At 42.4% G+C, this 13840-nt stretch overlaps 1 long non-coding RNA gene across 1 annotated transcript; it reads right to left on the bottom strand.

Moving 5' to 3' along the window:
* Positions 1–5206: 5206 nt before the first annotated feature.
* Positions 5207–6454, bottom strand: LOC108414936. Its single transcript, XR_001856942.2, has 2 exons — positions 6103–6454; positions 5207–5382 (listed from the first exon to the last, which is right to left on the bottom strand). It is a non-coding gene; the product is annotated as an uncharacterized LOC108414936 (long non-coding RNA).
* Positions 6455–13840: the final 7386 nt, after the last annotated feature.

Genomic DNA, 13840 nt, shown 5'->3' with positions numbered 1-13840 from the left:
AGTTTCTCATTAGGCTGAATGAATAACCGGCTCTAAATGTAGGTATTGCGATATAAACCGAGTCCGTTCTACAGTTTCTCATTAGACTGAATGAATAACCGACTCTAAATGTAGGTATTGCGATATAAACCGAGTCCGTTCTACAGTTTCTCATTAGGCTGAATGAATAACCGGCTCTAAATGTAGGTATTGCGATATAAACCGAGTCCGTTCTACAGTTTCTCATTAGGCTGATGAATAACCGACTCTAAATGTAGGTATTGCGATATAAACCGAGTCCGTTCTACAGTTTCTCATTAGGCTGAATGAATAACCGACTCTAAATGTAGGTATTGCGATATAAACCGAGTCCGTTCTACAGTTTCTCATTAGGCTGAATGAATAACCGGCTCTAAATGTAGGTATTGTGATATAAACCGAGTCCGTTCTACAGTTTCTCATTAGACTGAATGAATAACCGGCTCTAAATGTAGGTATTGTGATATAAACCGAGTCCGTTCTACAGTTTCTCATTAGACTGAATGAATAACCGACTCTAAATGTAGGTATTGCGATATAAACCGAGTCCGTTCTACAGTTTCTCATTAGACTGAATGAATAACCGACTCTAAATGTAGGTATTGCGATATAAACCGAGTCCGTTCTACAGTTTCTCATTAGACTGAATGAATAACCGACTCTAAATGTAGGTATTGCGATATAAACCGAGTCCGTTCTACAGTTTCTCATTAGGCTGAATGAATAACCGACTCTAAATGTAGGTATTGCGATATAAACCGAGTCCGTTCTACAGTTTCTCATTAGGCTGAATGAATAACCGACTCTAAATGTAGGTATTGCGATATAAACCGAGTCCGTTCTACAGTTTCTCATTAGGCTGAATGAATAACCGACTCTAAATGTAGGTATTGCGATATAAACCGAGTCCGTTCTACAGTTTCTCATTAGGCTGAATGAATAACCGACTCTAAATGTAGGTATTGCGATATAAACCGAGTCCGTTCTACAGTTTCTCATTAGGCTGAATGAATAACCGACTCTAAATGTAGGTATTGCGATATAAACCGAGTCCGTTCTACAGTTTCTCATTAGGCTGAATGAATAACCGACTAAATGTAGGTATTGCGATATAAACCGAGTCCGTTCTACAGTTTCTCATTAGGCTGAATGAATAACCGACTCTAAATGTAGGTATTGCGATATAAACCGAGTCCGTTCTACAGTTTCTCATTAGGCTGAATGAATAACCGGCTCTAAATGTAGGTATTGTGATATAAACCGAGTCCGTTCTACAGTTTCTCATTAGGCTGAATGAATAACCGGCTCTAAATGTAGGTATTGTGATATAAACCGAGTCCGTTCTACAGTTTCTCGTTAGGCTGAGTGAATATGTGCAGTTCTCCACTGTTAATGCTGTGTATTCTTTAGTTTAGTGGAAATTGCATATCGTAGTTCTGGCTGTCTGACTTGGTTATTTTGAATATGGTGGCCTCTCCCTCTGTTTGACCTTGGGCTTCTGAGTGGGCACTGAGAGGGCCAGACTAATTGCTTCCTTACGCGCTGCTACTCAATACTGAGCGCTAATTTGGGTGAAAGTCCTGACAAGTAAACACATAGCTTCCTGTGGACGGACAGAGGCATTCACCCGTAAAGCTTCAGGTGTCGGATTCATGTTTGCTTTCATGATGTTTTCACGTTCGGGCAACTTTTCTCCATCTCTGTTATAGCTTTCAGAGCATGATGTGTTTTTTTCATTTTGATTAAGGTGCTTGATTCTTTTTACAAAAATGTATTCCAAAAAAGTTTTTAAAAAGTAGCATGTAAAGCCGTAACAAAACTGCACAGCAGTAAATCTGACCTGTAATACATTAAATATGGTACAAAAACACAATATATGTTTTTCGTATTTTATAAATTTTCATTCATTCCCAATTTCATGCCAACACGTTCCAGAAAAGTCCGGACAGCAGCATGTTTACTGTTGTGTTGCATCCCCTTTCCTTTAACAGCACTTAAAATCATTTGTGGACTGAAAACAGAAACTGATCCAGTTTTGAAAGTGGATTTTTCCCCATTCTTCCACTGTAAAAGTCTTCAGTTGGGCAACCGTACAGCATCTTTACTGTTATATATATTGCGGTTCCTAACGCACCACTCATTTTCAAAGACCGATCTGGACTGCAGGCAGGTCAGCCCGGCACCTGCATTCTCTGATTGAGCCGCTATGCTGTTGTAGGTAAGCATGTGGAAAAAATCATGCACGTCCCTGAAAAAGACGTTGTCTAGAAGGCAGTCAAAAGGCATCTGTCCCAAACACTATTTGCATTCATTAATTAAAAAAAAAAGGTTTCTTTAAAGTGAAATGGAAAGATTTAGATTAATCAAGAGTGAATCTGAATCTTTCAGTTTAGATTTTCAGTTTTCAATGAAAACTTTATTCAGAAAATGCCGGCCTGCATGTTCATGTCTGTACCAAAACACAGAGTTTTAGTATGTGGGCGGGGTCTTGTTTTAGCCACGCCCCTGTATTTCAGAGCAGGTAGGGAGGCTGCATCCCTGTCCCTCATGGCCACATGGTGAGCAGTTAGATCCCAGTGTTGTGAAGTAGTTCAGCACTTTTTAGTGTTTTAATGTAAAATACAGTGATTTTCTGTGTGAACAGCTGCTCAAAGCTGAGTTTGCTGGTCATGAACTTCTGAGATTCTGAGCTCTGAAACGGTCACGACTGAAACAGGTGGTAAAGTTTGGTAACATTTTGATTGTTTTGGTAGTGGCTAAATGGAATTTTTAAATAAAATTTTTAAAAATATTTGTAAATAAAATAATTAAAATTAATGTTTAGGGTCACTCTAAGCTAAAGGTTTTTAGTCTAAAGTCCATGACCAGTCCTAAATGTGTTTCAGCTCTGAAACATCGGTAGAATGATCTGTATAATAAACTAGATTTAAGATGCATTTTACTAGCCTCAGTAGCTTTTTTGCAGCGTACTGTTATTTTTAGCATAGGTCATATTTAAATATGTCTTCAAGTCCAGTATTGAACTGGGGAATCTTTAAAACGCAGGCATTTCTTCTTCTTCGCTTTTAGTTTTTAATGGACACCATCAGTCTAGACACTACCTGGAACATGTAAATTCCCCCAGCCAAAGCCAAACCGCGCTGGAGGCCTCTGAGGCTTTCCTTGGCCGACTCAGGCCGTTTATCCTCGGTCTCATCCTGCATGTCTGAAGCGGCTGAATGAGCAAACAGTGCGCTGGTGACACATTTACTGCCGTGCACTCGATCACTCCAGCAACACTGAGTAAGTGTTCCCGCTCATGTTGTGATAGAAGAGTCTGTCCAACACAGGAAGCTTTAGCTCCATTCATTAGAGGAGATCACGGTTTAACACAGGATGCACTACAGCCATTCGTATCTGAGCTGAACATGGTTTTGGGGATGGTTTATGGACCTCATATTCACCCGTGGAGCTGTTCTGTAATCTCTAATGAGCTTGATTATGTGGATTCTGACACTCCATTTAAAAAATCATCGTTTACCTGAACTTAACTGTCTGTCCATCCATCCATTTTCTAAGCCGCTTCTCCGTCAGGGTCGTGGGGGGTGCTGGAGCCTATCCCAGCAGTCTTCGGGTGGAAGGCAGGATACACCCTGGACAGGTCGCCAGTCCATCGCAGGGCAGACAGACAGACACAGACAGTCACTCACACCCAGGGGCAGTTTAGCACGTCCAACTGGCCTGACTGCATGTCTTTGGACTGTGGGAGGAAACCGGAGAACCCGGAGGAACCCCACGCAGACACGGGGAGAACATGCAAACTCCACACAGAGAGGACCGCCCGGCCAGGGAATCGAACCCAGACCCTCCTCGCTGTGAGGCGATAGCACCACCCACCGCGCCGCCCTGCCACTCTGAACTTAACTGAATTATGGAAAATATTTCCATACATTTATGAGTTTCATTCAAAATAAGGCATTTTTGATGATGTAAAGTAATAAATTAGCTTAACCATCTACCTCACTTCCAGCTCAGTTCATTAAAGGGGGTCAGACTTAGTTTACTAGAGCCACACTCACTAATAACTAGAATGCAGAGAAAGAAGCATAACTATAGAAAAAAGACAGCCTAGCAGGAAAGATAACACAAAGATGTTGAGTAAAACGGTGGATATGGAGATAAGAAATCATCAATAAAATTCCACTTACCTCAAAAACATTTAGTGAAGTTGTTCTATTTTAAAAACAACAGATTTCATTTATTTCAGTAAAATTATTTCTAGACAAATTTACCGAGTCAGAACAGTTCCCAGTGGTGGTGATGGGAACCAGACGTCCCTCTAAAAGCTCCTCACAGTGGTGGTGATAGGAACCAGACGTCCCTCTAAAAGCTCCTACAGAAAGTTCCTACATGAACTGGTTCTGAATTCACTGCCTGATGACTGAGACGCTGTTTTATGAGAGTTTAGAGAACTTCAACTCCATTCATGGTGGAGGGAGACATGCAGGGCGCTGTGCGGCAAAATAGTCCCCAAAGAAAACTCATTATTCCAGATTTTCCACCATCAACATTCCATATAAGCTCAGAAGACTCGTGTAGGTTCTCTGGTGGTTCTGGATGGTCAATAAAGTGTCTATATCTGTGTCGCCTGGTTCCCATCACCACCACTGTAAAGACGTCTGAACCGTTTCACACCAAACCCTCTGGATCTCTCTGTTTACATCACAGTTATGAGAAGAATTTTGAATTAAGAAGGAATTTTGAAACATTGGTAAGATTTTGATCCATATGTTCACATTAGTACAGACTCTCTGGGCTCTTTCCACCCCTGGGCAGAGCTAAAAACAGCTGCGAAAGCCGTCATTAAGTCTGAATCTTTACACTTAGTTATGAAAAAAACATACAAGGACTTTTTTTTCGAGATGCTGTTATGAATCTGGTTGCTGTCGTTTCTGTCAGTGAACTTTTTCAGCCCTGGTTCATTTTGCGCAGCCACAAAGAGGAAAGACTCAACACTCTCCACGCAGACGCAGAGGAACTTCAAACACTGCTTTAAAATGTTCTTCACACTCACACATCTCATTTACACATATAGTTCTTTAAAGAACCATCCACTCAAATGTTCTTCAGGAAACAAAAGTGGGTCTTCTACAATATTACTACAGAAAAACGGCACTTATACAGCACAGAGCAGAGTCGAGCGAGGGGGTAAAGAGGGGGTTTCAGTGTGTTTATTCTCTGATGATGTCTCTCAGGTCTCACTGCTGCTGAGAATGGAAGATTTAAAAACGTAGAAGTAAAAGTTTTGGAATCTTCAATGCTGCTTTTCTCACATTGTGCCAAACCGCATTGCGTCAGGGCTTAATCACGTAAAGCTGGAACACACTGGACACAAAAACAGGCCAAAATCCTACTGTACATCCATTAAATACAACTAACAGTGACATTCTCACATGTACATATACATACTGGCTACTTTATTAAGCCCACCTCCTCGTTTCTACCCTCACTGTTCACTTTATCAGCTCCACTGACCGTATAGCTGCACTCTGTAGTTCTACAGTTACAGACTGTAGTCCATCTGTTTCTCTGATACTCTGTTACCCTGTTCTTCAGTGGTCAGGACCCCCATGGACCCTCACAGAGCAGGTACTGTTAGGGTGGTCATTCTCAGCACTGTAGTAACACTGACGGTGGTGTGTTAGTGTGTGTTGCGCTGGTATGAGTGGATCAGACACAGCAGCGCTGCTGGACCTTTTAAACACTGTGTCCACTCACTGTCCACTCTATTAGACACTCCTACCTTGTTGGTCCACCTTGTAGATGTAAATTCAGAGATGACAGCTCATCTGCTGCTGCACAGTTTGTGTTGGACAGGACGCTGCCCACAGGACGCTGCCCACAGGACGCTGCCCACAGGTTCTCAGCGTTCTCTGCTGCGTCTGATCCACTGATCCCCTGATGAAGTCCTTCATTGTGTTGGCAGTGTGGTTCAGGTTTTTGTCTTACTGCACAATGAACTTCTTCCTGATCAGATTGGATGCATTTCTCTGTAACTAGACATAAAACATCTGAACTCATTCTGCTGCTACCATCATGACTTACATCTTCAGTGAGTTTCAGTGAGCCCATTCCAGGAGCTGCCATGCAAGCCCAAGCGTTTGACTGATGAGCTTCTACATTCTGGTTCCTGAGCAGATCCTTGCCTTCTCCAGAGTTTGGTCTCTCCATAACTTCTGGAAAGGCTAATATTGATCTCATCAGCCCATAAAAGTCTCTCTCTATATAACATCTCTGTATTTTCTGGCTAATTCCAATCTGGCCTTTGAGCTTTACATCTTGTGGTACAGCCTCTATATTTCTGCTCTGTTAGTCAGCTTCTGACAGTAGATTGTGCTTAATTGATTGATTTGTTGATTGATTGGTTGGTTGGTTGATTGATTGATTAATTATAAGGGTCCAGCCTGTGCAGCCGACTGCCAGCAGAGGACAATGGCCACAAAATGCCATAACTTCAGGGAACTCCAGTTCGCAGAAGCCCTCGGGCTGATTAGGCCCAACCTGACACACCTGTGGACTCCTCTACTTAGAGCTGCTGATTGCCACAGCCTTATCTCACCTTTGTAGAGGGGTGACTGGTACTCAACCCAGGTGGGTATTTAAATGAAAAGAAAAGCGGGCTGGAAAACACAAAAGAGAGTAATTACCCCAAAATTACTCAAAAAACAAAGAAGCCACAAGCAGGCTTGAGATACAACCAGCTCCAAGCTGTACTAGAGGTGTTTAAGGGTAAACAAGTGGAACATAAAGTCAGTCTTCCCCTGATAATTACAGAGGAAGTGTCTTCTGTTTTCTTAGTCCATGTTTCCAGTTCAGCCTTCATTTGAGCTGCTTTCAGCGTTTCTTTTGTTTGCCGTTTTCCCGCCCTTTTATCTCCTGTTCCTTGGTTTTTCACTCCTTGTTGCCGGCGCTTCTCAGTGGCGCAGCGGTAACTCCACGGACCGCCGATCATCCATCAGTGGTTGGACCCTCGCTCTGGGGCACCTCATCCCTAATGTGAGGGTTCACATCCCATTACCTCAGATTTAACACTCTTTCTCACAGCTTTTCATCTTGGCACTTGGTTTCGCCTCCCTGCCGTCCTGTAACCTGGATGGATGGACAGATGGATAAAACTTTATTGCAGTGTTACAGTAGAGATGTATAATTGCATGTATTTGGCAGAAATAAACAGACATAAGTGTGAAGACATGAGAGAGAAGTGTGAGCGAAACCTTCACCCCCGCACCCTGGAGGTACTTGATGTCACTGACTGTTGTTTTTTTTTCTTCACAGCTTGCGCAACGTTCCTGTCATCAACTGCTGTTGTTAGTTCATTAGTGGTTCCTTTAGTGGTTCCTTTCTTTCTCAGAACAGTTCAAATGCTTGTTCAAAGCTCTGATCTGATTTTCTCTTCTCCTGCAAACAGCTCCCTGGTCTTTAACACCAGGTGCAGTCCTTCACAAGTGAAACCCAGGGCTCAAACCAAGGGCTCACTCTCAGAAATAAAGGTATTAAACTGTCCCTGGGGTGGAAGCCTCAGTCCCTTTAGTCAGGGAACATAACTGAGCCATAATCCACTGAAATGATCTGTTCTAAGCTGTACTGACTCCACACACCCCGCCTCGCCTAATTTAAAACATTCAATTATGAAAAGGAACAAATACCAACTTTTCACCTGGAGAACCTGATTTAAGCTCCACAATCAGACCTTAGAACCACTGCTGGAGCTTTGAGGAACATTTACACTGTTTGTACCTTGATGAACGAGAAACGTAGCTGAACAGAACCTTCATTTCTAGCAGCGTAGATATTCAGAGCTGTTAGTTGTTTTAAATAATCCATTTAACTGAGCAACAAGAAACACCTGTCAGTCACATGTTCTAATATTTTTGCTCACATGGAACACAAATGGCTTCAAACCAAAGCTGATGTTTTTAACACGTCTAGACGTAAATAACAGGAAATTCAGATCTACTGACTCCATCTTTTGATCTCAAACCCAAATCTTCAGTGTCGAGCAAAAACAAAGACCTGGCCCTGCAGTTCTAATACTTTCAGAGGAAACCGTATCAGGCAAGGCTGGAAGCTAATGCCCCACATTTGGTGAAGAGGCTGGAGACCAGAAGACATGGATCCAAACCGTATATCAAAATCAAACCTTGACCTACTTTGAGAAAGATTAAGGTTTTGGAATGACTTTCGGCATCCCAGAATTCAATATTATTAAAAATCTGCGGGTGGATCTCAAATATGCTGAGCACGCAAGATGACCTAGAAGATATTTTTTGAAAGAGAAGCATTTATTCTGGAAGGGACAGTGGGAAGGAATTCATACTTATACTAATTTATGATCATATTCAGCACAGCACTCCAGTTACTGGCACTGAAACATTTAACAAATGATGCTATATTGAAATGTAATAATATACAGAAGTATTGGTGTTAATTTATATAGTATTCTTTAACTTTTATATGGTAAATACATGCAGTTCTTCACCACTTATCCCGGCTATTTTAGAAAGTATCAATGAACATGAAAACAAGAAAAAAAAAAACAAAAAGAAAAATTCTGGCGTTTGTTTCTTCTGTGTGCAACACCATGCAATCGTTTTAAACAGGACCTCCACCCGTTTTTAAAAATATATGCATAATTAAGTGGTTAGGATGTAAACAGAGCAGTTCATGGTGATTCAGTGTGAAACTTTCTGTTCTAGATAAACGTACCGAGTCAGAGCTGCTCACAGTGGTGGTGATAGGAACCAGATGTCCCTCTAAAAGCTCCTCACAGAAAGTTCCTACATGAGACGCAGCTAAACGCTTCTGGAGCGACGCTGAAACCAAAGACACGCTTGGCGAAATGAAAGATTTAAATATTCATCTTCTAGATCTTGTATGTTCATATTTTCAGAGTTTATTGTTTGGCTGTAAAGCAGAAATCTGATTACTGTCTGATTCATGTGGACCTGGAGTTTCCCCGTCATCTCATTACTCAGGTGCATGTAAACCCATTGATCGGATTACTGACAAAATCAGATGTTCTGCAGTTATTGGATTATTAGGTGCATGTAAACGCACTCAGTTTTAGAAAATTGTTTTAGAAAATTTTGGTCTTAAACTCATTTAATTTCCCCGTCAACATTCCAAGTAACACTCCAAAGACGCGTGTAGGTTCACTGGTGGTTTTGGGTAAATAAAATGTCTGTATTTGAAAAAACAGAAGTGCGGATAATGTATCGTACAGCTGGGATCGGTTCCCAGTTCACTCCCAGTTGGACTCGCTGTAAAAAGGCTGAGGTTAACAGTGACAGAAACCATGAACTGTTCCTAAATCATAACGTCCATCTGAACTTCAGTCGTTACGATCAGAAACCTCATGTTCAGATCATCCACATCTGCAGCAGTTCATCACTGCGTGGCGTATGTGGGCGTGTGGTAATGAGGGAAAGATACCAGCCGGGAGGATTTCGGAGAACAATAGCTGCTGATATATAAGACTTCCTGTTCGGTCCAGCCCAGCGGTCAGCACTGTGGGAACAGTTGGGTCAGCGTCAGCGGTCTTGTCCCATCACTCCAAACGGCAAGTACGTAGCGTGGCCTGGGTTTAAAAATACTAAACAAACCACGAGCTGGAGGAAGAGTCGGAGGATGTGCTAAACCCAGCCAGAGCCGTTTCCTCTCTGCTGTCTTCAGTGAAACTGTCTGAGCCACATGTGCTCATCAGTCTCTTCACTGAGAGACGCCACATACATTAGACGTCACTGTTTGTCCTGATTTCACTCCTCAAACATTTCCATTTCCAGCGTTTAGCCGAGGCTCTGATCCAGAGCGACGTTCAGGAAGAGCTTCGTCTGTCTAGAGAAAGTCTCTCTGCTAGTTACCAGTCGTTTAGAGAGAGAGACGGTCCTGAGCTCAGATACTGCTAGAACCACAGTCACTGATACAGAGAGAGAAGGAACCGAGTGGAACACAGAACAGTGCACTACAACACACTACAACACACTACACTATACTACACTACAATACACTACACTACAATACACTACAACACACTACAATACACTACACTACAATACACTACACTACACTACAACACACTACACTACAATATAATACACTACATAAGTGCAGTAAAATACATTACAGTCAATACTAAACTCAGTGCTGATTTAACTGCTGTATAAAGAGTCTTCAGTCTGAGTTTGAAGACCATAAGAGACTCTGCTGTTCGGACAGCCAGTGGGAGTTTATTCCCCCACTTGGGCTCCAGTACAGAGAACATTCCCGACGCTCGTCTTCCACGCGCCTTGAAGGACGGCGGGTCAAGCCGAGCTGTACTCGAAGCTCGAAGGGCTCGTGGTTCAGTTCCAGATTTCACCATTGCCATCAAGTCTGTAGGGGCTGGTCCATTTCTGGCTTTGTAGGCCAGCGTTAGGGTTTAAATCTGATGCAGCTACAGGAAGCCAGTGAAGGGAGCGCAGCAGTGGGGTGACGTGGCTGAACTTGGGCAGATTGAAGACGAGCCGTGCTGCTGCATTCTGGATGAGCTGCAGAGGCTTGATGGCCAGAGACTGTACCAGGCACCTGGGCGGCCTCTCGAGTGGCATTCATGCTAACAGTGCTTCTCAACATTCTGTTTGGTGCCCCCATCTGCCACGTCCATGTAATTGCAGCCTGCTTACCCAGATAGCTAACATTGCTACACTCGCTCTACAGTGCACTAATTGGCTACTCCATGCCAGTAGCTAGCAGCTTTTGTGTAGCTGTAGTTGTAGCCAAGTTTCACTACAATTTTCGCAACAGGCTTCAGACAATCCACGTAAATTCTGGACCACAGAATGCGACCATTAACAGGGCTAGTGGAGGTCCTGACTGAGCCACGGACAGTTCAAGCAAACGGTCACGCGCTGATCACCCCTTACTAGTAGGCTTAGTTCAGGGGTCGCAACCAAAACATGAAGAGCCAGCCACGACCATGTTATGTCCATTTTACCATCAAGGCCGTAAACGTTCCTGAGTATGTGCTGCTGTGCTGTAAAGTACAGGCTAAAAATATAATACAAACAAAAACAGACGGACCGCGTTAATCTTCAGCTCAGCTACAGCTGCTTTCCTCGCATCTCCAGCAGGAAACTTCTCTAAAGTAGAGCAGTTTCTTATAAAATGTCTCAATGTTTGACTTTTTACGAAGCTAGAGTGGCTTCTCATGCACCAGCTTCTTGTTCAACTTGTCCCGTTCCACCTTAAAAGGTGCCAGAATGTAACTGCTGTGCCATTTAAGGTGGAACGGGAGGAGTGACTTCACGAATTAGTGTTTCAGTTTCTCACTGCAGGTTAAACGTATGAGGAAACCAGCTGGAGTGACTATAAACACTAATCAGTCCATTCGTCTCCAGATTATCGATGTCCGTCTTAAATCTCTCTCTTTGCCGTTTCGTAGCTACTAGCTGGGCGAGACTGTCGTCTGCGTTGCTATGGTGACCAGCCGTCTGCGCTGATCTTCAGGGTTAAAGGGTGAATCAGCAGTTCTACATTAACTCCAGCGTTTAAGACCATTTACTGTTAAACTGTGTTGAAGGATCAGCAGAGCTTTATTTTACTGTAGAGGAGGATTATTTTATTATTACCTACTGATCTGATTCAGCTGTGGAGCCGCGACAGGGCAGCAGAAGAGCTGACCCATGGCTAAAGTGGAAAACATTTCTGAATAGTTAGAATTCTGGTTTGAGGCTTTTAGGAAAGAGATTTTAAGAGATTAAGCTTTTTGCTAAATAATAAATAACAATGAGCCTAGTATGTTACTGTCTGTCTGAATATCTGAGCTAACAGCCGAGTTCTAAAGCTTTTGCATCCTGTTTGAATCTGTATTTAAAGAACTACATCCTCGGACATCGTTTTGTTTGTCGGATTGTGCTGACCGCTGACTCTGCCAGTGCTGGTGGCCTTCAGCTCTACACGCAGAGCTTCCTTCACACTTCCTCAAACAAACCTCCTCTTTCCTTCATTGTTTATGAAGGGTGGAAAGCAGCAGTCAAACTGAGGACACACTCTGTTTGTTTCTTCATCAGCCTCATCTTCAAAAGCTCTCATAGAAATTAAACCCAAGCAGACTCGCGGAGTCGAGTCATGACTTGGACTCAAGTCAGACTGGAATCATGAATTTGATGATTTGAGATAAATCGAGAGACTCGAGACCCGAAGTGGAAGAAACGTGGCGTCAGACCGCTGACAGGACTCTACACAGCTGCTTACTATTCATGTGAATGGATGTTTCCCACTGTAAATTTCATAAACAGCAACATTGTCAAATGTCTCTTACTGTGTTTTACACTCAGCGTATTTTATTCTGGAAGACGAGAAGCGTTCCAGTTCAAGAGAAACATCACTAAGCCCAGCTCTTCCCATCAGACTGATTTGAACAGCTTTGGTGGGTAAAACAAGCGCTGTGTTCCTCGAATTTGCCATTCCAGCTTAAATGACCGCTGCACCATTTAAGGTGGAACGACAAATTCAAACAAGCCAACTTCAGCTTTCACCACCACTTTGCTGTCTTTTCTGTAAATTTGTTCAGCTCAGCTGTTTTGGTTTCTTGTCGCCTGATTCAATTAAACCTTGCTGTTTCCTAGTTTGCTGAGCTAGTTGTTGACATACTGTCATTTTTATTAAGGTTAATAGTACTTGTGTATTTGCACTACTCTGTCTATGCCATTACGTCTGCCATGGTCACCTGTGTACCATAGATTTAGTATTTTATTTGTAAGGGTAAAAAAATCAATTCATATACAGCCACACTGCTAACATGCTTACAGTTACCATCATCTTTGGTGTTCAGTGTTGAAATGGCCTTCAACCAGCTGAAGAATGCAGACTGATTTGTTCAGGACTTGAAAATTAGGATTTGAGCCATATGGACGTCTATTTTTACATATTTGAAATGCATTGCAGTCGGTGCTGAAATGCACCATAAGCTCTTTTTATTTCAGAATGTTTTGCCATATTAACCAAATGTTTTAAAACTATTTTAAATGTTTGGGGAAATATTACACATAAAAATGAACCGTACAGAAAAAAACTCTGTGTAAACATGTTTATCAACTCCGTCTGGAAGTTGAGGAACATCTCCAGAATCCTGTCTGATGCTCTTCACTGTCTGATTCCTTTAGAAATGAATGTGTTCCAGTTTCTTCGTGTTAAATCTGATCTAATGGTCCTTTAACAGGACAGAAGCGAGGGCTGTAGGTATTGATACTCAGTTCTGATCTGATATCTTGTTTATGCGAAGTACATTGTGTGTGAGAGCCTGATTGCAGACGTACATGGTTAATGTAAAGCGCAATGCAGATCACAGACGTGAGTGCTGTTCATTCAGCTCATGGATATTCAGTTACATCTGTAGACATCTTACTAGACTGTAGTATTGAAAAAATATAACTAATACAAACAAGTGCATTTGAAAAATATGTTTAACAAAATATATATTTTTGGCCACTTTTACATATTACTATACTATATATTTGATAAATACATTTGGAATCTATTTTTTCCACATGGGGAGGATGCGACATTCCCATTTACAGGTTCTGTGAATGCTGGAGCAGTTCAGGTAGGTACTGTGTTTGAGAGTGTGAGTTACCATCACCCAGGTCTGGGTCCTGATTCACAGCCCCCGGCAGGATTCTGTAGTGGCCATAGCTGTGCCTGAGGTCCAAGAGCTTGTTTCCTCTCTCTGGAAATAAGAGCTCTTGTACTGTGGCTGCCAAGTCAGTTCTAAATTAAGCTGCGTTTATGGGAATGAATTTCGAGT

The sequence above is a fragment of the Pygocentrus nattereri genome, chromosome 10, assembly GCF_015220715.1.
Source record: "Pygocentrus nattereri isolate fPygNat1 chromosome 10, fPygNat1.pri, whole genome shotgun sequence".
Classification (NCBI taxonomy): Eukaryota; Metazoa; Chordata; class Actinopteri; order Characiformes; family Serrasalmidae; genus Pygocentrus; species Pygocentrus nattereri.
This window is presented reverse-complemented; position numbering and strand designations above follow the sequence as displayed.